We start from the raw sequence: 25,284 nt of genomic DNA on the forward strand, positions 1-25,284 counted from the left end.
TCTTTTGCTAAAAAAGAAAAAAAGGTCAATAGCCAGCAAAAAGAGATGTTTCCAGTTTCTGTTGTAGCAGAAATCACCTGCTACTGCAGAAGATCTTGCATGTTCTTTTTCATAGGAGGTAAGCACATTTCTCATCTTTTAAGTACCACAGCTGTGGTGAAGATGTTTATTTGCACTGCAATAGCACTATAAACTTCAACTATGTACTGGGATCCAATTATGTTGAGTACTCACTGATTGAGTGAGGCATTACGATGGGAGGGGAAGAACTGAGTCTCTAGCAAGCTGCCTTTGCTCTCCGAAGATTACATTCTTGTGGGATTCGTGCTGGGTCAAGTTTACAAAAAGAAAGAATTATAAAAGAATTATGATGACTCCACCTGTAACATCTTCATTCCACCACCAAGGCACAAGTTAACAGTCACACCAACGGTGGATCTGGCGCCTTCCTTTCTCCTCCCCCAGGGAACTGGCCTTGAAAGCCCTGATRTTGGCTGTCACCCATCAGAGCGGAGAAGAGCCCTAACAACTCCCGTGCTTTTCTCTTGTCCCTCCACGCTTGTGAGAGCAGTCCTCAATCAAGAAGGGCTGCAGGTATCTAATAACAAGCATCTCCTTGGGGTTGAGGGGGAGGATTTTTGTTTCAGGCAAGAACCTTTAAAAATAATCGAGTAAAATCTCAAGCTTGTGACTTCTTTCTAACTTTTGKTTTTTTTTCTAAGAAATTCTCAGTGTGCTTCTCTTAATACATTCTGCTCTGAATGCGCTAGCAAAAGAGCTCACTATCAACAACTTCAACTATTAAAGAATATGTCACAGAAATGTATTTTACACGCAAAATATCAGAAAGTTGATTTTAAKCAGTACTGGAAGCAGGAGAATTTGCTCACACAGTCAGAGAACAAAACAGTTGGCCACTGCTAGGTGTTGCAAAAAAAATTGATTCTGCTTGTCCAACACTCAGCAAAAGGGGCTTGAGGAGGGTCAGAGAGAGAAGGGCAAAGATCTTCTATGTCCCAACAGATCTTCTAGGGCCAAATCAAGGACATCTGCCATTGCTGTCTTCACAGTTTCTGTTGCTACTGATGAAGGTTAGTTATCAGGTATTTATGGTCTTGGTGGCTGAATCTTTTTTAACATACTAACATCCTGCTGCTGATCTGGGTTTAGACAGGCAGCATCATGCCTGTGATTTTAAAAGAAAAAAAAAATCCTCAGTGTTGTCCTGCGATGTTGCTGAGTGCTAAAAAGGCCATATTTAATTAGCTCTAGGTGAACATTTCAGGTGAGACATCTGAGACCACCTGAGCAAGTATTCTGCAGCGTAATTTATTTTTTAGGAAGTGAGCCTGGTGATGGCAATTTATAGAGATCCCAAGTACAAGARGTCAGAAAAAGAACAATCAATTTTCCATTTTCTAGCAGCTCGTTGGAACAACATCTGTCAGAAATGGTGCTTTGTAGCTCCATGGCCTTGTGCCCTTCCCTGTGCTGGGTTTGCACAGATGACGATACCGCCCCGCACTGAAAGCTGCTGCTGCAGGCTTTGAGTGGGAAGTTTTGGCATCACAAGCTGATGGTCCCAGGTTAAAACAAGTGAAAGAAAATCATAAATGTAGGGGAGAGCACACAGTAGAAACTAGATGAAAGGAGACACCTGACCTGAAAAATGCTCCTGTAGCATGAAGCAATTATTTTGTACTGTGATTACAGCAGAAGAAATTGTTAGGAAATTGCTTCCTCTACCTTCTGCCAAGCTCCTGTGTTCACGCTGTACCCCGTGCTCACGTGGAAACATGCCTGGGGTGTTTTTAGAGTGCACTTATCCAGAACAGCTGGCTCCAAASCTGCACCAGTCCTGACAAATCCCCTGAAATGCACGGGGACGTGCAGCTGAGCGCCGGAGCTCTGTGCTGAGGAACTTATTCATCATAACTTGCTGAGTGCGTGGGGAAAGAGCAGGCCAATGTAAGACTTAGTCTGGTCCTCGAGCTCTGTTAAGCTGTGAGAAATCTTTTATAATTCCTAYAAAGCCTGAATTACTGTGACTAAACCACAAAAAAGAAGGATGAGTAGGTTGGAGACATACTGTCCTTTAGCCAAACTTCACAGCGCTGTATCTCCATTAGCATCAATGTCAATTCTCTACACTAACACCAGGGTAACACCGCACTCAGTGTATTTACAGCTCTATGGTCACCCTTGGATGAGAAAACCTTCCGTAATGCTCACATCCATAAGAGAGAATTTGCCACAGGCATCAGTAATCTATAAAAAGAAAGGGTATTTCTTAGTGGCATTTCTGTTAAGCACAGATTTATCCAAGAAGACTTTTCACCCAAAATGCTACAGTTAGATTATGTTCAAGTAAAGGCTTCAGTTGCCATTCACACACTCATACTGCTGTTGACATTTTTGATAGACCTTCTTCAAACTGTAGTCAGCACATGTAAGAAAGYTACATTAACTCAAAGGATTTAAACTTTGCACAAACACAAAATAAATATCAAGATGCAAAGTACTTTTTGATGTATCTCAACATGTATACCATACAAACATTGAAATATAAGTGGCACTGGTAGGCAGAAGTAAAGGCTAGAAATTCAAAGGTATAAAACCAGTTATTAAAATGTAAAGAGTTTGAACAGAAACTGAAATTTTAAAAAAGAAAAAAAARGAGAGAAAGGATAAGTTATAACAAAAAGATGTCTTTGAAACTAAATAATGAACATTAAGTCCTTAGAAAGCGTTAAGAATACTTCCTACAATTATTTGTAAGTTTAGATAGCTGAGGTTTCTTACTGTGAACTCATCTCTCCTTCAGTGCTTAATGAGATAATTCTAAGCTCTAAAAGCTAGTAGAAAATACGTATTAATGACTTTTCTGCTCTTTGGTTCACAAATATTCACAGAAGCATAAAACAGACTTTATAGCTGTGGCTATATATTGTTTCCAATTGCAAATGGCTATGCACTCAGGGTTAATTAGTTTACAAATGTTGGCATTCCATAACTGGTGCTTTCCTATAAAGTTCAGTTATGGTTGAAGTATAAAGTACTTAATAGCTTAGTTTATTGACCATGAAGATGACATCTTTGCAAGTTCAGTCAAAATATAGTTGTGGGAAAAAACCTATTGAAATATTTTAACCTGTTTTGTGTAAGATGTCATTTGTGGCTACCACATTTATGCAAAATTATTTCATCTAATCAATACAATAGTTGTGAGACTGTCAAGAATAAATCAAAWTTCATGTGGTGAAATTGTTGTTTTTCAAATGTACCTGAAATCTGGGGGTGAAATACAATCAGTTGTGGTGACGTTTTATTGAGGAGCTAAGAATAAGGCTACTAAGATTTGATCCTAGTGCATCAAATGMAGAACTGCTATTGTTTTAAGCAGGGACAGAGTATGTAGCGTGAGAAGAACAAGCATGTTTGAGAGCAGGATGTCTGACAGGTTGTATTTTTCTTTCATTTCTGGGGCTTTTACATCATCTGTTCACACTCAGCTACATCTAAGTAGMGTGACTTCTCCACACCATCCTGCAGGGTAAAGCAGTGTCTGCCATGGCATTATTAATGGTGTTATCTTGTCAAAACAGCTATGTCTTGTAAGACCTTTTCTCCTGGTGGAAAGCCAATGAAGACCTCCTGCAGCCCAGGAGGAGCAACAGGTCCCAGGCCTGAGCCCCCTTCATGGCACAAGACTTGTCCCTTCCGCAGTGCCAGGGAGGGACCATGGCCTTGTGCTGCTCTCTCATTCATGAGGGCTAAGTAGGTTGCATCACATAATATTTTCCCATTAACTGTTAATTAAGAAGCAATCCATTTCACTAACTATACAGTATGCCAGATGCTGGCAGAGCGCACTGGCTGCAACATGAGAGGAAGAGAAGCATCCTATCCAGCAAATGCCTTGTATTTCAGTTTGGATAARTGTAGCTAAGGCTTGAATGTACTCAAATAAAAATAAGAACAAATAAGAGCAATTTTCTGATCAAGTCAGTCTGGCCTTATCTGGTCCTGAGTAATTGCAATATTGAGTAATTTGCTGCATTCAAAACCCTTTTATGAGTTGTACAGCAGTGATCCCTTATCAAAGATACCATGCTAGACCTGGTTAGCACAGATATAGCTCTCCTAATAGAGCCTGGTGTATGTAGTTCTATTTGCAAAAATACTCGAAGAATGAGGTAGGACAACAACATCCTGACCAGAACAGATCCCACATCAAATTTAGAGAGAAGATGCCTGAAAGGGGGAAACAATACCTCTAGAGTGATGCTTCGTCGCAGGCTGCGCTCGCTGATCACTGGGAGGACAGTGCAGCACCCTCTGGGGATGGCAGCCTTGAAGCCAGTCCTGGTGAAGCATCTCCAAAGGCACTCCCTCGAATGAGGCCACTCCAGGGACACATCCTTGCACCATTGTACGTCAACCTCCTGCCTCAGGCAGGCAATGCACTCAGTGGTGGCCACATCATCTTGGTCTACTCTTATAATTAAACTAAACTAAGGRAAAAAAAAAGAAATTTAAATCAGTAAAATATAATACTGAGCTGGATATTGGATTAAAAATATGGAAACATGATATGAAAAGGAAGAAGGTTTTAGCTGTTTGTACTACTGTATATATTATATATACTACTGCATGTATAAAATATTCATGTATGTTTATATACTGTTTCTTAAGAAAATATATAACCATGTGAGCATCATTAGCTTGCARCCAGTTTTGAGCACAGACTGTCATGGCCAATCAATGGAAGCAGACAAACAAGCTCAAGTAACCTCATCTCCAATGCACACGCAAATGCGGTGGCCCAAATACAATCTCTGTCACAGAGATTAAACTAGTCTTTGCTGGAAGCTAATACAGGTTAACTGGTAAGGATCACTCTTTACTTGCCGTTTTTCTTACACTTCCCCTGRAAGCAGATGGTCTTCTCTTGGTCTCCATCAGGGATGGGAGATCATCCTATGCAAACATTTCTTCAGCTTGAGGTGACGCTCATGTGTCAGGATCCAGGCTCACCGAGCTGCTGTGCTGGACAGGGATGTTACAAAARAGTGATGCTCAACTCTTGGCCAGTGGCAAGTTGCTGATGAAATCTCCACATTTTGGTCATTTTGTGTCACAGGGCACAGWCAGGGACATTTGTGTACCTCCACATTGCAGTTTTTCCTTGTCATCAGGTAAYGGGATTTACTGTGAATCTATTGCTATTATTTAAACAAAAATAAATGAAAATCTCCCCCCCTTCAGGAATTCCTCAAAAGGAAACAGCTGAAATACTGCAGATTCTGACAAGCAGGAGGCAAACCATGATTTAACAGCCAGTAAAGCTGAGAAAAGTGATACTTTCAAGTCTCCAGACTCTCCAAGCACCAAAGAGAATATATTTCCATATTGTCAAACATGATATATTGAACATTAATTTAAATGTGCATCTAATGATATCTGAGTGCAATGCATTTTCCCACTTTGGAATGATTAAAATATTTTGGAGCATTTTTGAGTCTTTTCATAATTATTCAAGTTTCCAGCCAGTCCACTTTCCATGGATGTTATGYGAATGAGTTTTGTCCTGCTTCCTGCCCAAGAGATAAGACGAGCAAGGGCTGCCAATAGGCACCCAGAAGCAAGTCAAAAAAACAATTACGCCCTGATTTTCTTGGTTTTGAGAAATAAGCGAACAACACTAGTTCAATGCACAATATGTGTATGTTCAAAAGACCAAAATAATGAATTTCCTGCTCAAGTCAGCAGTATTGGGTCATCCAGCCCATGAGATCTGCAGAAATGTACATCACTGCCTACCTTTCAAAAGCTGAAATTTTTGCTGTTGGAAGTAAATGCAGTGCCTAAATGCAGTGTTTTGAGCCTGCACTGCTGGGGTTCACTCACAACCACCTCAGCCTCTGCAGGGAGGAAAGGAGGAGGACTTTCAGCTGGGGGTAAGGATCTGCAGCCTGCCCTCTTTCATCAGCAGGAACCATTTGTCCTTCTTCTTCCAGGAAAGTCTGCACGACAGGAGAAAACATGTGCAAAAGTTCCTCTGGGAGCAGCTTGCATCACTTCCATCCCTGCCTGGATCTRTATTAAAAATTAGATGGATGCAATGGATCTCTTTTCACTGACTTCAAAAAGCTTTGGATTTAGCCTCAATTTATCTCCTACCTACGGATAAAGTCCATAGCTATTTTATACAGTGGAAAGCGTAACAGTTCAAGAAAAAAAGAACAGTACTAGTCATGGTCAGTAAAGACAACACAAAGAAAATATGCTGAAGGTGTTTTTCCCCTTCACAGACTCCTGCAAAGTTCACTCTTATTATTAAGATTCAGGAAGCACATTTTTCAGTTTATGTTCCTGGGAGACTTTTTTCTATTCTTGGATAAGCGGAAGGAACAGTACTGTCACAACAAGTAACAAGTAATAAAAGAGCTAAAAAAAGAACTGCGGGTGACTTCACTTGGATTTTGCTTAACATGTTAATATTAATCTTAAAATATATTTGTTTTCTTTCTTTGACAATCTTTAAGTCTGWGCATTAGAGAGGTAAATATAAAAAGAATCAAATCAAATTAAACTAAATCAAATATCTGGAATTCATGAAAATGCTATTTCAAGTGAGGCAGATGAAATCAATAATTATTGGATTTCGCAGAATTGACATTCTACTACAAATAGAAGATTTTCGCTCTGCAAATCTGGACATGCAGAAAAGGTTCTTTATCTCGTCCTCTTAAGTCACTGAAAACAGGCATGGAAAGGACTCTGAAGGTCATCTAGTCCTTGGTTAGGATCATCTCTATCTGTCTTTTCTCACTACTGTTTGCCTAACCTATTTAGAAAAAWTCCCCAAGAATCCCAGTCCTCACAGGAAAATCTATGCAAATGATTAAAACTCCCCTTACCATTGAAAAAATATAATGGATGATTGCCTTAAATCATCCTTGCTGCATTTTTAAGATACAGAGAACAGATTATTCCTCTTTTCTCCCCAGCAGTCCAGTGCATATCACAAGCTGCCTCTCCGTCCTTTATCTGCAGCACCGATCAGCCCCAGGGCTTCTGCATTTTCTCTGCAGCTCCATGTGACTTCCRTAGCCTCCATCATGCTTGTTGCTGGCCTCGGGACCTCTCCATCTGCCCCACTATTCTGTGGTGAAAAAAAGCCGGCTGCAGTTTTCTAGTTAAGATCTCGCCAGTGTTCAGTGCAGCGGAGGGATTGTGCCACGTGTCTTAAAGACTGGGGTTTTCTGATTATACATTCCAGCTTGAAGTGTGTCTGTTGTTACTCCTACCCTAATACTGTGTAGTCTAATTCTGCAAGTGCCAGAAGTTACCACAGATATCTTCAAGAGAGGGCGCTGACAAAGGTTAAAGCAAGCGTTTTCCACATGCATTAGCTAGATGAATGTTTCCCACACTTGGTGTATGCTGAGCACCAGCCATTTGSCCTGTGGTGTCCCTTCGAAGCAAGAGATCAAACTCCTCTAAGCCTTACTGGACACAAGAGCTCACCCACCATAACCAGATGCTTTTAGGTATTTCAGTTTGTTGTCTGGTAATCAATTCGTAAGTGCATGCTGTTTCCATGACCGATACAGGTTATGTCCCACCATCACCTGCAAATAGCCCCTAGAGGAAGTGCTTGGAGAGCTGGGTTTCACTGGTTTRTTAGTGTTATAGCCCCGTCAACAGTTGCTATAGTTCAAGCCATCCTTCAAGAGCAGGTCATTAAATGTGTCTATTGATTTCCTCATTATTTTCAATGATATTTAAAGCTTTCCTTAACTATGCAGTAGATATGTAAGGCTACAAACTTCTTCATGCTCTGGATTTCAGAAACTTAGTGCATTTCATACATTTGTTGTTACACTTTATAGCTTTGCTACAGGCTTTAACTAGAGGAGAGGGCAGCAGAAGCAGAACCGTGGAAGAGGCAACACTAATTCACCGTGCCAGGCAGCAGCTCATCTTTGTCTTCCTCTGGAAGCAAAGCAATTAGGGACTGACAGATGAGCTCTCAACGTGAAAGTGCTTTGTGACGCTTCACAACARGAAAGCGCACACAAACTTATCACGTCGCACAGTCTGCTTTGAAATTGTCAATCTGAGAGATGATGCGATGGGAGGTCCCGTCCCCACCTGCTGCTGAGCTCAGAGGTGAGAACTAACTTACAGGCAGGGATGGTCTGATTAGACAGAGGTTCWCTTTAATTCCCACATAAGAGCACAGGAGCACTTCACACTTGGTATCCTCCAAAACATCATGGTCCTTGCCAGCTGTACCTGGAGTCCCAGCTCCTATTACAATGTCCCTGCAATCAAACAGCCTCCAAGGTCAGAGAGGGTCAGGTCAAAACCTCTGTGTTAGAGCTAGGCTGTTCTGGGGTGAGGAAGTTGCGTTCAGGGCAGCTGCAAATTTTGTAATCCACAATTGCAGCTTGTGCCCAGTGCTTCTGTTAAGCAGCTGAAAACATTTAGAATGGRTTTCAGAACTCCCTACTTTAAAAAAGTCCTGACAAACTCATTTTCATTCTTGTCCTCTCTTGAAATGCCAGTGGCTTCAGGAGAGAGATAAGTTAGAGTTAAACGATTACAAAATTAAAATAAGGCAATCAGAATTTGGAGTCCTCAGCTCTCACTGATCTGGGCAGCGTTAGCACAGCTATGCCGGAAGGCCCTGGTCTCTCCATGGGCAGCACACATAGACCTGAGATCCTTGAGACACTCTCAGCCAAGCACTCATGCAACAGCTCACCAGCATGGGGATGCTCATCCCAGCTCCACAGCCGGCTCTGCCTTCCAGACCTTCCATTTTCCATTTGGAAACCTTCCAGGTTTCCATTTTCCAGTTGCAAATGATGATGCTAACGTATGTGCTTTGCCTCTCGGCTACACAGGAGAATGCTCCTTCCTTCTGAAATATGATGGTGCTGTGTAAGGTAGACAAATTCACAGCTCCCTCTCCAATAAACTGAAGTCTCAACAAGGTTCATTTTATTCTGTAATATGTGAGGTTTTTTTCATAGTCTATTGATATGAGGACATCAGCCACAAATCAGCCTAATTGGTCCATTGCATTATTTGGAAAAGACAGGTCAGGGAATCTTCAGGGTTTATAAATGGAAATTTGGGTGAAATTCTACTTGGTTAAATGGATGAAGACTAATAATTCTTTATTTTTCAAAAGACTAGGAAAATGTGCTGAGAGCACTTTAAATAACAAATATTTGTGTAATAATATTTATTTTTCTGAAAATGAATTTTAAGAAAATAACTAATCAATGGCTGACATCCAGGTTGTGAGGCTATAAAACAATGAAACTGGAGCTCTGCAACTTGTGGCTGACAGGGACTTGCCTGCAGAGCAATGCTAAGAATGAATAAAACGTGTGCTCTGCTGCTGTTCACGTTATGGATGTGCCCAGGCTTTCTGAAGCAACTGTGAGTCATGCATGCGATGGAAAATTCCTGGCGAGCAGGGAAGCAATCAGCCGTGCTGCAGAATGGTGCCAGGCTGTGCATGCAGCTGGCCGAGATGGCAGCCCGCCAGCCTGGCTGGGGGACACCAGCGCACCCTAAACCTCCTAGAATGCAGACGAGGTTCTCAAAGCTTTTTTGCTTTACTTCAAGAGTTTTGCTTCCTCTCCTTCACCGGTTCTTTTAGTCYCCTCCTCATAAACGTACAAGTGGTGCCCACCCCACTGCTGGCAGGGGTGCTGTTTAAGAAAGCTGGTCTCAGCTAATGTAGCTGCAGGCCTGGCACCATAACCAAACTGAAGAGGTCTGCTGATGGAGAGAGCAGCATCTCAAGCAAGGGCAAGCTTCCTCTGAAGCTCCATGCTCACAGTGCCAATCCAGATGGGTCATTACCCTGCCTGTGAGTGACAGCCAGATGGTACATGTGGGAAGTACAATAAATCCTATACCTACAGGTTGTGTATATAATTTGTCTCTAATAAATATGCCATCATGACTGAGTAGCCATAATCCTGCAAAATGATCTCAGTTGTGGCATATGTGCATCTAYTTGGGAAAACTTGCAATGATAACATACAGACAGACACAGTCCTGCCAGCAACATGGCCAAAATATCTGCAGCTTTAGAAAACGTGGGCAGTATCTTCGCACGAAAGTTGTAGCATATGCAGAAGAGTTCACAGCAGCTTAGCTAGAGAGAATGTTGTGCATGCAGATTTCAGATACRCCCACACCAGAGATACGCCAGTAAGTTTAATCAAAAAAACTTTTCTGCTTGCCTGCACGACTGTGATACCTAACACTGTGAGGACCATTTATAGACACACGTAGGAGGAATTCTTTCTGGCAATCTACATTTCTTAGACTCCCATTAGAAGTCTAGGTTTGCCATACACAAAAAGATATTACTGGTGCTGCTCCAAGGACTGAAGGCAACTAGGCATCAACAAGGACTTCTCGGTCATTCCAAATTAATGTTTCTGTAATGACTCTAGCGCTGATGCACCAGCAAATAAATTAGCTGTCAATAATGAAGTTCCAAGAGATGTAATTTTTCCCTGGTGTCCTTTCAGATCCTCAGCTGCTGCGTTCGTGGGTTGAATCTCCCTGAGTTCCTGAAATGCACCTCCCTCAGCAATGAAATCCAGCAGGTTCTGGGGTGGGACTTAACGGACACTTACAGACACTTAAAACGTCATACTGACGCACCTCATAGCGCAGGAAAACAATGGTGTGGAGCACGAACCAGTTTACAACCACAAAATCCTTCCGCATTTTTCTGTTGTAGCCTCTCGATTTTCTTCTATTCTATGTAATTCAGATATTCAGCCAAATGAAAGACTTCAGCTGCAATGAGCTAGAGAAAGGTTGTGGTTTCACAACTGTTAAGAAAATCTTGAGTCACAATTCTCATGGTTACCATTGCACATAGAGACCRGCACTAGAGCCCAGATACTGTAGAAGCATATCATAGATAGAGAGCTCCAAAATGCTAAAATCTTTTTTGTACCAAAATTCAAATGTTTTTATGATTCTTCCCTGCGTTTTGAAGCAAAAGACAAACCTTGGTGAGACACTCACCTTTTTCTTGCCACTGCTTTCCACCTGAGCCATGCTCCCCTATCCTGCTTTGCACTCCTGAACTCCTACTCACCCTGTAAATCAAAAGTTTAATATCTTAAAGAAAAGCAACCACTCTTCTATATGAACAACATTTTGTAAACTTTAAAAACGTGATGAAATTCTGTAAGCCATGTTGCATTACAGCTCTGACCAGGATTATCGCAGTCTAAACTGGCAGAAATGCAACAGTAAATGAGACCTAGTAAGACTGTCTCTGCAAATCTTTGACTAAAAGATGTGTGAGAGCACAAGCAATGAGCCATCTTGCACAGTAGGAAAGATGGGAAGAAAACTCCCTGGGGTGAACAAAATACAGCCTGCGGAGCAACTGGGTCTTTCTGAGCAGCACACAGCTGTAGACATAGATGCTAAATAGATCAAATGTTTTTCCTCAGTATGATTACTAGCATCTGATCACTTACAACATGTTATACATATATTACACACACACATATACATACATACAGCAACACATATAACAGCAATCTCTATTTAAAGATGAGTTCAAATGCATAGTCTCATGAGGCATTTACAGTTTCTTTCAAGAAATACTTCCAAGCTCGCAATTACTTCTGACTTCCTTTTTTTGCCTTAACTAGATGATTCAGTTTACCCCAGATGATCCATATCCCCAAAGTGTTTGATGACTGAGCTCAAGAGGCCAAATCCACTGCAGGGTAAGCATACGCAATAGTTAAAGTGATAGCCTTGGTTTAAGATACTTTTTCACACCCTGCCTCTGACCTACCCCTTCCATATATTTTACGCTCTCTGAACTATTACAGCATGGTATCACAGCCAGTCAAACATAAGTCAAGATATAAAAAGCAGAAAATTGGCTTTAAAAAACTCTGAGATTTCAAACACAAATGATCTGTTGGTTCTTTTGTCTTCTGTTGTACCAGAAGTTTTAAGACCTCACTATGCAGCAATGAGTGCAATAAACAAAAAACAAAAGAAAACCCTCAAACATAACCTTTAGAAATAGATTTCCARAAAGAACACAAAATATTGAGAATAAAACAGGAGTCAGCAACTCTGCTAATGCATTTTCTTTTATATTGTTTTCTACTAATTCATAGATTACCTGAATCCCCAGAAGTGCTATACCATATAGCTACATCATATCTAACACAGAAATCTCCATACCCAAATGCACTATCTTGTGCTTTTACTCAGTTCTTCACAAACTTGCTGATACATCTGTATGATGCTCCTGAGTGGTGCGTTCACCTGAAGAGCTGCATGCTTGAGTGTCTCTTCTGAGGTCAGCAGCTCCCAGTTCACATCTGGGCAACCAGCTCACCGGCTCCGTGCTGCTCTTTGCATGGGGTTGCATTTGCAGTTGGCTTGCTTTACTGCCAAAAAAGATTTTGACTTACTATTTTTTCTCTGCTTTCTTCCACAAAGCCTTCACTATTCATATTTCATCTAGGAGCAAAAAGCAGTCTTCACTGAAGCTCTTGGAAAATGTCAGCTATATCATGTTCTTAAACCACAAAATCTGTGGTTTTTCTTTCTTTCTTTTTTTTTTTTTTTTTCCTTATCTTGTAACCTCTGCAGCTTCTTGCCACTTTACTGTCCAGGAAGAAAGATATTCCATTGCCAATGTTTGTTCTCAGAAGATCACAAAAATTCAGTCAAACTATTAAAAAACTCAAAAACTATTATCATTAGCAGCAGCTAAAAATACTTACTGCTCAAACAGAATTGGATCAGCTAGTATTAATTAATACTCATGCACATTAACTAATTTTCATCTTGATTTTGGAAGAAAGAAACTAAAAAAGGGATATTCAAATACAGTATCGCAAATGCATCAGAGCTCAAACGGTTTCCAGCCTGCATCCCCATGTTTGCTTCTCTAAATACTGTCTTCCTGTATGAAAATTAGTATTTGGATATGTCAGCTATCGAATTGCTGTAAAGCCCTTGGACAAGTCAATGACAGTTTTATCCCTTTATTTGACAAATTAGGTCAGTTTATTTGTGCAACTGAGCCATCTGTGAGGAATGCAATTCTTCATCTTCTGGCATCTATCAACTCTTCTTAAGAGAACCTTTAACCCATGAGGTGAAATTGAACTATTGAACTCTTCATCATCATTTTTGTTCATTCTCTTCCCAGATCTCCAATTTTTACTTTCTATAACAAAATTAAGTTCTCAGATGGCTCTTGAGCACTATATGCACAAAGAAATAACAGACACGATGAGGCATCAGAGAGAATTATATTCCTTGCCCACACCAGCCTGACTCCCTGGGATGTCTCCGTCTCTGAGTCACAGCACTGCTGCTYGCCTGTGTTTTACTTTTTCCTTTGCAGAAGATGACCTTTTTATACGTGAGCAACTGGTTGTTTTGAGGTTCTTTACCCTGTGACTTCTGACTCGGGGCTTCTTGTTCAAACTTGTGTTCCCTTAGCAGGTTGCAAGCAAGCCGCTTCAAAGGCAAGAGATGCACGTTAAAATGCAATGTCCTTGAACATGCATACTGCCCTTAAGTACCAGCATATCGCAGTGAATTGTCTACTGATATTTTACTGACAGATTTTGTTCTTAGAAATTATTTGTCAGTCTAATGTGAATACAAAACTAATTAACAGAAAAGTAATTCTCATAGATAAGTGGAAACAGGAAATAGGCAGTTTATACATCAAATAGTTATTTAAATAGCTATTTAAATGAAATGCCAGCAAAATGTTATGTCTCTTTTTGCAGACAAGGTGAACAATAATTTTAACTTACATCAGGAGGTAAAACCAAAGTTTGAATTTAATATGCAATAAAAAATGAACACTTTATCCTAGTAAAGGCAGGGTTTTAGGCATTATGTAGCTTCTCAGTGTCACAGAAATCAGCCTCTACSTACTACCATGAGGTAGTTAGTGCTACTGACAGTAAACAGGAATTTGAGTCCTAAATCTTGACAATTTTGAGACTTAATAAATAAACACTTCTCACCTTTGATCAGCAAAGACTTAGGTCAAATATATTAGACTTTCAGTTCACTCAGCAAATGTTGGAATAAGAGCTTCTGATTTCCCCTAAGACTTCTGTCCTCCTAAGTGGAGTCCATAAATCCGTTCAGTGGATCCCCCTGTGCCAGCAGCCGCCGCAGCGCTCACCCCGTGCCAGCTTGCTGCCTCTTGTGCACACAGACAAGCTCTTCGCCTTTAGTGGTGATGGATCCCAGTGGACAGCTTAATTCTTCAAACTTACATTGCCTGTTCGCTGCTGTAATGAAATTCAGCTCTTCGCTCTTTACTGCTTCCAACTGTCTTTACTGATACACAGGCTGGCACTTTGGCTTACATCAGGGTAACCTGCACGAAARCAGGAGGGAACCAGGCATTGCAGAGAAGGTTGCTTCACCATCCACAGGACGCAGGCAGTCACGCAAGTCCAGCCACCAGGGGCTGGGAGACGGCTGGGGGCCACCGCGGGCAATGCACCAGCCAGCGCGCACGCCGCCGGGGAGGGCAGGAGTGCCGCGGGCGGGCTGGGAAGCCAGCGGGAGCGAAGGCGCCTGCCAGACAGAGCAGGACGGAGGCCACCTGCAACCGTGCTTCAAAAAAGTTTCCCAATTTCTGTCAAACTTYTGCTCAGTGCCAGGCACCAGCGGCTGTGCCGCTGGGCAGCAGCAGGTGCGCGGCTGCGGCGCTCCAGCCCGGGGACGGGGCCACACTGGAGCTCCAGGTGGATGCAATGACAAGTCTGAGTATTTTGTAGCTATTCAGACGACTGATGGCAAGGCAGTTCTAGTAATTCACACCTATCAAACTCTTTGTTCAGTAAAACAACACAGAAAGCTTCTCATCAAAACCGAGATGCAACGATGAAGACTTTCTAGACTTATCTGTTCTGTGGGGTTTGTTATGGAGGCAATTACAAAGAAATCCTATGTTTCCCAGCCTACTTACCGCCCTCTTCAATGGAGGTGTACACTGGGTTCAGTAAAGGAGATTATACGAATCTGCAGCCAACAGATGAAATAAACCCAAACCAAATATTGGRGATAATAAAAAAGCTTCCTCTAACATTTCCTACTTCTTCATATTTTATACATCTTCTCTCATGTTAGTGACAGCTGAGCTGGTAACAGCCACTTCTAACGAGGRAAAATACGCCACACTGGAAAATGTGTTAGTTAATAGCAATTTAAACATGATTTTGCTCCTAGTGTAAATGCAATTTAATACTTCCAAAAATATGTTAACTGGTCATGAGCAACTCTAGGGAAGAGCTAACATCTTCAAATGTAACCTATTTTCCTAGTCTAGACGTACCAGATGTGCCCTGCCTTTAATTCTTTGTGGAATTATTTTATGCTATTCAGATAACATAATGATGCATTACAGCATTTGTCACAAGCTACAATAGACAAGATCATTGAAATTTTTGGGATCTTCACATGATTTATAGATATTAGTAATAAAAAGGCCTATTAAGTCATTTATTCTGATCCAATCTGCTGCTACAGAGCTAGTTTCTGCAGTCCTGTAATCTTTTTTTTTTTTTTCAGGAAATGACTTATTTTCCTAATTTGTCTCAGACAAGAGCACTTGCAAACCTCTCTTTTACCCAAAACCGCCATCGCAACACAGCAGCCCGTGTCCGTGCGGGATTAYAGCCCTGGCAGCCCCAGTTTCCCCTTCTGCACCCCCCAGCTCGCACTGGTGTTGGTGGGAYGGGCTCGTCGGGTGCTCCTCGCCGCGGCCCTCACTCGCCGGGCGCAACAGGACCCCGCGAGAGGCGGCCCGGCCGTGCCGTGCYGGGCCAGCCCACGGCTCCCGGCGGCCCCCCAGTCGCAGCCCAGGAAGCCTTTCCCTAATTTTTACCCCATTTAGGTCTTCAAAATTGGGGCATTCTGCAGACYTCCACTGTGAAAGCCAGTGCCTTTGGGGAAAAATAACAGAAAGAACACGCTTATTTTTCTCAGGAAAAGTAATATATTGTGTATGCAAGGCTCTCTCTGACATTGCACACTTTTCAAATTTTTGACCTATGCATCTTGACAATGTTTAGAAAAAAATGTGAAAAAGGAAGAAAAGCAATTTAAAAAGGAAGATGTGTATACCATTATCAAACTTGGAGAAGATTTAGAATACTTTTCCCCAAAGATACCAATTACAGACCAAAACTGTCAGGAAAGTGGGCTGAGTCTGATAAAGTCCCAACTCAAAGATTTTTATCAAAATCAGATACTTTCTTTTTCAGTCAAATGATTATTAGAAATTTATATATGAAAAAAGCTTTTAGAAATTGAAGTATGAGATTGAAATTACCTGCATGACTCCCCCCAAAAAATAAAAATATTTTTGAATTTCAAATTTTCAAACAATTTAAGGCAGAAAAATAATTCAGAATCTCTAAAATTTTCACAGGATTGATTTCCTGTATAGCCTTCATCACATCAGCGGGATCTGTATCCTATTTTGTYGCTTTCTTTGCTTTCTGTTTTGGCGAATGAGAAGTGATCAACCTATTCCCCACGCCAGGGGCCAAACTGGCCRTTAGCAGGCCTTGCAGCTTGACAACGCTAAGGAGCAATGTTGAAAATCTTCCTGTGCTATGAAACGAAGACACAGATCAGAGGAGCAATTTAGGAGTAGAGTTTCTATTATAGAATGAGTCAGTCGGCAAGCTTTTAAAAAGCAGGCTCCTAAACACCACTTTACGTTTAGTGTAGAGTGGGTAGGGTTGCATTTAAACCAGGGTTCCCAACATCATCCCTAGAGCATCATGTGCCAACAACATCATGAGCCCTAGAGCGTCATGACTCAAATCACAGCTAGAACAGGGCTGACAGGGCAGCCTTGACACCCCCAGGCAGAAATGAGCAAGTGTGCATTTAAGTTTTGCATATTTAGTATAAGATCCATTATCCTTTTGGGGATAGTAGCCCCAGTCTAACAGGGCTCCTGCAAGGCCTGCTTCCTGGGAAAGTGGAAGGTATTGCCATGACAGAACCGAGAAAGATCTAGGATAAATGCTGCTGGGCAAAATCAGAACCTCAACTACCATTCGATATACCACTTACTTCCTTTTGGAAATACTGCTGTTAAAAATTTGTCCCAGGAATTTGTGTAGATTTAAGGAAAAAAAAAATCTTCCCTTGGTTTTGTTTAAATTTGTCCTCACAGTCTGCCAGAGAAACCCAAATGTGAGGTATGAAGTACCAAGTTGTCYTCTCCAAGTGCTTCTCACTTTTGCTTTCTCTTGCCTGCATAGTCCTGTCTATACCTTATACAGGACAATTCTTCCCCTTTTCTGCAATTGCCTAGATCAAAGCTATGGCCCTTCCCTTCCTTTGCCCAAACTACTCTGTAACCACACCTTTTTGAYTTCTTACGTGGGTGGACAATCCACTAGTTCAAAGCTGCTTTCCGTTTGATGGAGTGCAATACGGTACCAAAATTTTACATGACAAAAATCTATTAATACTCAAAATTTTATAGGCTTTACTGTTCAACAGAATCTGTACAGAGTTAAATTAGTTTTATCTGAGAGGTTAAAACAGCATGCCATATCTGAGGAAGAATTTTTGATACTAGTTGCACATTACCATATCACATATATATATTTATATATATGTGCAAAGAGCATGTTACCTCAGCGTGCTCACCTCCTCCAGCATCTTGCATATGCTCCCAAATTCCTACAAAACCACAGCAGAGCCTTCAGCCASCTATTGCAGGCATTACTAAACACCTAAGATAAATTCAAATGAAGCAAGGGAGAAAATTGCTTACGGCTGCTGACTAGCAGTGCACTTAACCACGTACTCAGTTCTAGACTCACAAATAGTCCCATTTTCTCAGGTAACAGCATTATTTGATCATATGTAGACCTTAACGTGTTTATATGCCTACAAAAATAAGGCTTAAACATTCTTACCAGTGAACTTTACAGCACAGAAAATAATCCTCCACGGGGGATCCTATGCTTAAGATTAAAATTTGTGTGCTGTCCTATTTTTCTTTGACATGAGTAAAATGGAAAATKTCTGGTCACATCTAATAGCTCGCAATGCTCTCCAATTTGAGCAAAAAAAGCCACCTCCTAAGGGTGCAGGTGTGCAAAATGAGTACAGTCCTCTGTTTCTTTGCAAGTTAACTCATGATAAATAGGGAGAAGGCATTTGTGCTACGCTCAACACAAATTCCTCCCTCTCTCAGAGAAATAAGACCTCTAGAAATAGGTTTAAAAAAAAAAAAAAAAAAGGAAAACAAAAAGAAAAGAAAAAAGGAAGAAGAAGGAAAAAAAATATCTCTGTGCAGGCTTGAAAAGCAGTAATGATTTTCAAATGCCTTGTAGTGCCTTGTACCACATGTTACCACTGCCAGACAGGACCCAGGGCCAGCCCAGGGGTTTCCCTCCTCGACTGCCGCAGAAGGAACAGCCACGTTATCCACGGGCGTCTCTGTGAGCGGCTCAGGAAGGACAGCTGTCCATCAGGACACATACAGCATACGCAGGGAACCGTACAAGAGTTTTTTAAACCAGATCACCTCCYCACAGCTGTGGGTGCCCAAGTGCAAATCCTCTCACTGAAGTCCAGAACAAGCACTGACCTCTCAGCCCCAGGGGTCTGGCTCAAACTCCCTTCACAGCATAGCCCTGCATCGCCTTCGGCCGGCACCCGCTATAAGAAAGCCCCAGCATGATCAAGTGTATTAGCTCAGTCTGACGTTCCTTGCAGGCCAAAAGCATGCCAGACTGCAGTCGGAAAACAAAGCCAAGACAGGTTGTTAGTTTTTGGTAGGTCTGTTATTCTTTCTATTCGCAACAAAAAGAATTCAAAATATTCTAGACAGCACCTAGTAAAAATCTCAGAAAAAATCATTTGTGAATAGGCATACTTGCAGTTTCCTACCATCYGTAGTTCTTACCACTTGTGGTATGCAAAAACTAGCTTTAGTCCTGGGTAGCTAAATTCGCTAACCCAGCACAGAGTATTTTAAATTGATGAGGCCTTAAATCAGCACACTCTTCTTTCACGGAAAAAAAAATACAGGTCTATAAGCCAACTAACAGATAATGATGTGTCCAATTCTGATTGCTCTTATTTTATCCTCATAATTCCTTCAAATATGAGTTTTCAAAAAGGGGCAAGAAGGCAACTGAAAAGCAGAAGTTCCACATTTTGTCTTCCCTTTATTCTCCAAAATTCCTGAAACCTCTTAGATAATTTAAAATAAAGCTTCTAGAAAGAAATAAAAAAACCTGTTTTGTTCCCAGGAATATTTCCCATCAATATTAAATGCAGACTTCTAATATTGGGTATTTGAAATCATGGCAAACCCCTAGGAACCTCTACCTGCTCAGTGCTGAGCAGGCAGTAGCTTCAGGCATCGGCTCTCCCTTAGGGCCTCCAGAGGAAACCGGTGCCTGCAGGCGCCCAGGCCGTGCTGCAGCGCCGCCTCGCAGGGGGATGAGCTCCCTCGCACTGTGCGAAAACTGCAGACAGATGGGTTCAAAGGCATTTATGTGCAAACAGCTTTTGAGTGTTTATTCCTTTAAGTATTTATGGTATGAGGTAATCACTTGCTCCTCAAAATGTTTGCAGATAAGAGGATCGTGAAATAGAGCGGCAGGTCTCATCAAAATGAGAGCGTTGCTTTACCCAGTTCTACTCACCAGCACATTCATGCCAGCTGACCAAAATGAAGAGCAGTTAGATTTGCCTCACGTGATTTTCTAAAGGTTATAAGGCAAAAAGCCAAAGTCTTTATGGATCTCTCCCACTGATAGCAACATAAGTTTCTATTTTCTTGGCAGTTGTAATAATTAGAAATTACATACTTGACTGATTTGCTAGGGATAGATTAGAAATATTACCTATTTTGTTAAGGAAAGGCAGCACAAAAGAAGGGTGCAAGGATCTAAATCACTATATGCAAATGGAACATAGCAAAAAATGCTATTTATCTGTTCTACTTTGCTGCAGCCTCATCATGCCTAAATATTCTCACCAAATACTGTTCAATAAATTACTTCTAATTGGAAATTATTTAATAGACTGAATAGAATTCATGTGTTCACAAAGTTGAAGAAAAAACACCACAGAGGCTATCTTTTAGCAAATCTGAGTAAACAACTTGCTAGTAGTTCCTTAATTATTTTACTGCACAAATCCTTGTGGTTCACTGTACAGTAGCCAGGGCTCGTGTTTTTTGGAGCATTTCACAACCAACCATTTTCTCTGCTTTCCAGCTGGGGATAGTGAGCTGGCAAAATTGAGAGGTCATGGCACAGTGATTAAAGCCACAGCTCACCTGCTCCTGCTTAAATTGATTGCAAAATTTCCCTTGACATCAGTCACTCAAAGTCAGATCGAGTGATTGAGCAGGAAAACTCCTGTGCCTGCTGCTTCCAACTAACATTTCTCTTACTGGAAGAGGTGGCTTTGGGGCTTATGTAATAAACAATTAAAATTAGAAATGTCAAAACTCTCACGTGTTATGAGACACAGAGCAGAAGCGATGTACACATACCTGCACCCAGGTGTTTCTGCTCACATCAGTGGGAGCTCTGCAGCTTGGCAGTGAAGCACATGGAAGCTCATTTCAACCTACTCATTTTACAGGATATGTCTGGTAGGGAAAGTCAAAGAACAATAAGGAGACTGAGAGCAGACCCGAGTCCGTGCGCTGAAGCCCTACCTGGGATCCTGCCAATCCCAGCATTGGGCACACGAGCCCCCCTCCATGCCACTTGGATCAGCTCTCTGGACATCGCTGTATCACAGCTTTCAAACCATTACCAATAGGAGCCTGTTAGTGATAGAACAGTATCAACCAAGTTAGTCTCTAATATCAGAGACTTTTTCAGAGTGACAACCACTCCTGACCCACAATTCGGGAGAAAGAATCTTAATACAAACTTTTTATAAAAAGAAACAAACTCTTTTCAGGTGCCCCGTGTGACAGGCCAAGAGGCAATGGGCAGAAATTGAAGCACAGGAAGTTCTGCCTGAGCGTGAGGGGGAATTTCTTCCCTGTGAGAGTGACGGAGCACTGGGACAGGCTGTCCAGAGAGGTTGTGGAGTCTCCTTCTCTGGAGATCTCCAAGGCCCGCCTGGATGCAACCCTGTCTACCATGCTCTAGGTGACCGTGCTGAGCAGGGAGGTTGGACTAGATGATCTCCAGAGGTCCCTGCCAACCTTCCTGATTCTATGATTCATCTCCTACCAGTTCTGACAAGCGTGTAAGATTTTTCAGCTGCACAAACTTATTTTCCATCACCTTAGGCTCTGCAGAAGGCGGGCAGGCTGTCCAGCTTCCTAGCTAAAGAAAATGCAAACTGAAAACACGGTGCTTGTACACAGCGCTTTCCATAACCCCAGCCCTAAAGGGGGAAGCCTGACAAGGCTTTTGCACGGCCACCATACACAGAGGGAGAAGCKGTGTTGCAGGGGGTTGTTGGTGATGGTTTTTTCCAAGAGGATCAAGGGGAGCCTTACCAGCCGGAATCAGGCTGCCTGCCACTGATTTCCCCCTGCCCTCCGTGGCAGGGAGCACGTGCTAGGCTGCAGGCTGTCCTCAAACACCACTCRGCACCACGGGGCTCCCCGGAGCACTCAAGGGATAGACACAACACGGAGTCCCCCTCAGGCACCGAGACCTTGCCAGGACGCAGCGCAGACTCCGGTTATTGCAGCCCATCCGCATTTGTTGGGATCCAGCGGGGTGGTCCAYGCTCCTGCTGGTTTTAGTTAGCACAGCCCATCCTCCGCGTCCTTCTGTGCCTTTTCTCCAGCAACAGCTTTTAGGTTTCGAACAAGTGTCTGGGCTCAGGGAGGATTACAAGAATTTGTCCTTAATCTGAGCAAAGTATTGACTTGTGTGCCACAATTACATCCTTTTACATAATTCGATTATATACCTATTAATCGCAAGCAAAGGCCTCCAGCACTCCCTCTCTGTGCTGTGGGACAGCACAGTGGCTTGGGTTTGGTAAGTGACAGTAATGCAGTTAGAGGAAAAATTATTCTGCCTTCATTTATCTCAAAAACTTGTGAGAAAAATAGTAGATGTGTTACAATATTATCTCATTCACACAAGGAGATATGCCAAAAAAAAATGCCAGAAGTAGAATCAAAATGCTCATCTTCCTGTACAAAGACAAGAAGGACAAACAGGAGACAGCCTGAAAGTTACGGTACGGAGATAGAAAGAGATCAAGGATATTTCCATGTTCCTAATGCAAAGTTTCTACTATTTTCTAGTATTTTTATCAAGGTAGATCAAAAGTGTTACAGAAAAGAATTTTTAAACAGAAGTTAAGCTCCTTGATTAAAACATATTTTTAAGAGATATGTCTACTCCTTATGGAAAATGTCAACATTTTTTCAAAAAAAATTAATGTTTGAAAGCGGCCTAGCGCATTTTCTGTCCTCCTGGTTAGGCTGTATTGGTTTGGGCTGCGGTTGCTTCCGGGCAGGAAGCCTCGGCGAGCGCAGGGGGACGGAAGGCAGCGCCCTTTCCCAGGTGGCCGCAGTCCCGGCACCGCTCCGAGCAGAGCCCGCAGGCGCTGGTCCCGCTGCGGCTGCRCGAAGCAGAGACCGCTCAGCTGGGGAGAGGGGAGCCCCCGTGAGAGCTCAGAAGACTGCAGGAGAGGTTCCCCTGGCTGAGGGACATAAGGTTGTGCAGGTCTCCAGCCCTGCTGGCCCGTGCTGTGGGCAGCGCGTGGGGGCCCATCCCCACGGTCTCCTCTCACCCCGCTCGGACATTTCCCTGCCAACGAGCTGCCTCCGTGCTCTTCCCCCCAACCACTGCAGCTGCCTCTGCATTGCTCCTCTTTCCACCCTCTTATCCTTCCCCTTTTTCTCTACCCCTCTTTTCCTTTAGCAAGGAAATCCAGCAATGATGCACTAACAGGATATTTGCTGTTGTCACACAGTAATTCCAAATCTTGTTAAATTTCCCCTCTTAAAATTCAAATCCTTGATTTTAACTAGGAAGTTAGATAATGTTCAAGGGTCCTAGCCCAGGTTTGCCTTGAGTTTTTAAATAGTAATATCCTTTGGGCAGACACTGTAAATGCTTTGTGCTCACTCAGCGCCTGATGCAGTTRCAGGCAGTCAGTATCAAGTTAAATAGACATGATAAATAATAAAATACAGAATTTCAATTTGCAATTGCAAATGGGGCTCACTGCATACCATGGCAAGGGCTTGGGGAAGCAGGGTGCAGCTGACAGACACAATGGAGCACAGAAAAGGTTTGAGCTGCAGGGGACTGTATAGCTGTTTAGACTACTTCCTTTCCCCTCCATTTGCTATAATGTTCCATTTCCCCTTACTAAAGTCCTCAGGGTTTGCACAGTGAATTGTGTTTTTTACTGCAGGCCAGAGCCTAGATCCTCTGCTTAACTGGACTTTCCCACTTTGCAGCACAGCAGGTTGGGACCTCATTTTGCTCTGTCTGTAATTACAAATAAATCCCCTTTTAACAGATTCTGTTGAATCTGGTTTTTATTCTTACTTTTTAATCATCCCTTTAATCCCAACAAGTACCTTGGAATTTCTTCTTTGCAGAGCTGAAAGCTGTAAATGGAGGACACCATCAGAGCCACAACTGTTTGCGGCATGTGCACAGCAATTGCCTGCTGCATTGGTCTTTGTAAACAGCACAATGCAGTGAGCCCTGCATATCATAATAACTTAACACACAAAGAAAAATCACAACTCATCTACAATCTGGATATTTGTATAAAACACAGATTCTTTCATAAAAGATGTTTTCTTTGGCCCAGATGGTTCATTGTGCATAACCAAATAGTCGAGTGGGGCATAGCAAGCCTATCAAGTGAGGGGTGAAGGCAGGGCAGATTATTTAATGCCAGTTGCTTCTGAAATTACAAATGAGCGCTACATCCCAGTAACTATTCCAAAGGTTGCAGGACCATTACAAAAGAAAAAGAGAAGATACTGGCCTGCAATCTGTGCAGCTCTTGGAAGAAGAAACCCTTTGTGTTCTTCTCTCCCTGCTCACTTGTGGAGCCGCTGCTAGAGCTGGGGGGGGTGCAGAAACACAAGGAGCGATGCTGGGGGGACAGGGCAGAGCTGCTTTCCCTCCACTTGCACCACACAGAGCATGTCCTTTCCACTTGCCTTCTTGATCAGCACCTGAAACAGAGGGGGGAAAACTTTAATTACCAACTTATTCAGTAATCAGACCTAGACAAAAGGAATGTCTTTGAATCCCTTGCTCATCTTAAAATTTATTTAAAGCTGTTGTTGTTTAGTTTGTGGTCTAAATCTGCCTTTTATACAAACTTGAACATGTCTCTATTAGGACTAGGCTTCAGCCCTTTACTGAAGATATTTCTCTGAAAACAGGTTGTCTTCAGAAATAAATGGGCACAGCTATGGGCCTGTCCTCCCTTTCCCTTGCCACTTACTCATTTCCTCCTGCAGAGCTGGGTGCTGAGCGCTCCGAGACGAGACATCTCTACTCATTCCCCCGATGCCAAGGCGATGCCAAGGCGACTTGGGGAGCAGTTGCCTGCAGCTCCTCACGCACCCGCATTCTCAACTGTTCTCGGTGGATCCCCACACCCAAGCCGCAGGCGTGAGTTCAGTCTCACAGGGCACCACCATGTGCACATCCTGCCGGCAGCAAGCCTGAAAACAAAATGACAGCCATCTCTGCTCCCAGACAAAGCTCTTTAAAATGTTCAAATTACAGAGAATTGAAGATAAAGACGTTAGGGTTTCATAACTCTGTGTGCTACAGTGGCTTTTATTGTCCATCAAGGCCTTTGTCGTCCTAGTACTAAACAAAGAAAAATCTCTGGTGCATCTTATCCTCAAAAATCACTGCAATTTAGGCAAATGTTTTCCCATTTCACAGACAGCAAACAGCAGGTTGGTTTAATTTCTGAGAGCCACCAACAAAGTATGTGTAGCAGCTGAGAATAAGACCCAAGTTACAAAGGCTCGATTCAATGCCCTTGCCACAAATAATGTTTCCTCCATTTATCTATTAAACTTCCATTCAGCAACTATAACTAAACATCCATAACTCATCTGTGCAAATCCGACTGTCAAGAGTGATCAGCAGTTTGGTCTATATTTTTTACACTAGGCATTAGCAGATATAGCAGTGCTGCATGCCTTGGTTTGGCCAAGCATCATTGCACCGACTGATAGAT

Source organism: Rhea americana, unplaced genomic scaffold (genome assembly GCF_003343005.1).
Source record: "Rhea americana isolate MKP2758 unplaced genomic scaffold, rheAme1 scaffold_239, whole genome shotgun sequence".
NCBI lineage: Eukaryota > Metazoa > Chordata > Aves > Rheiformes > Rheidae > Rhea > Rhea americana.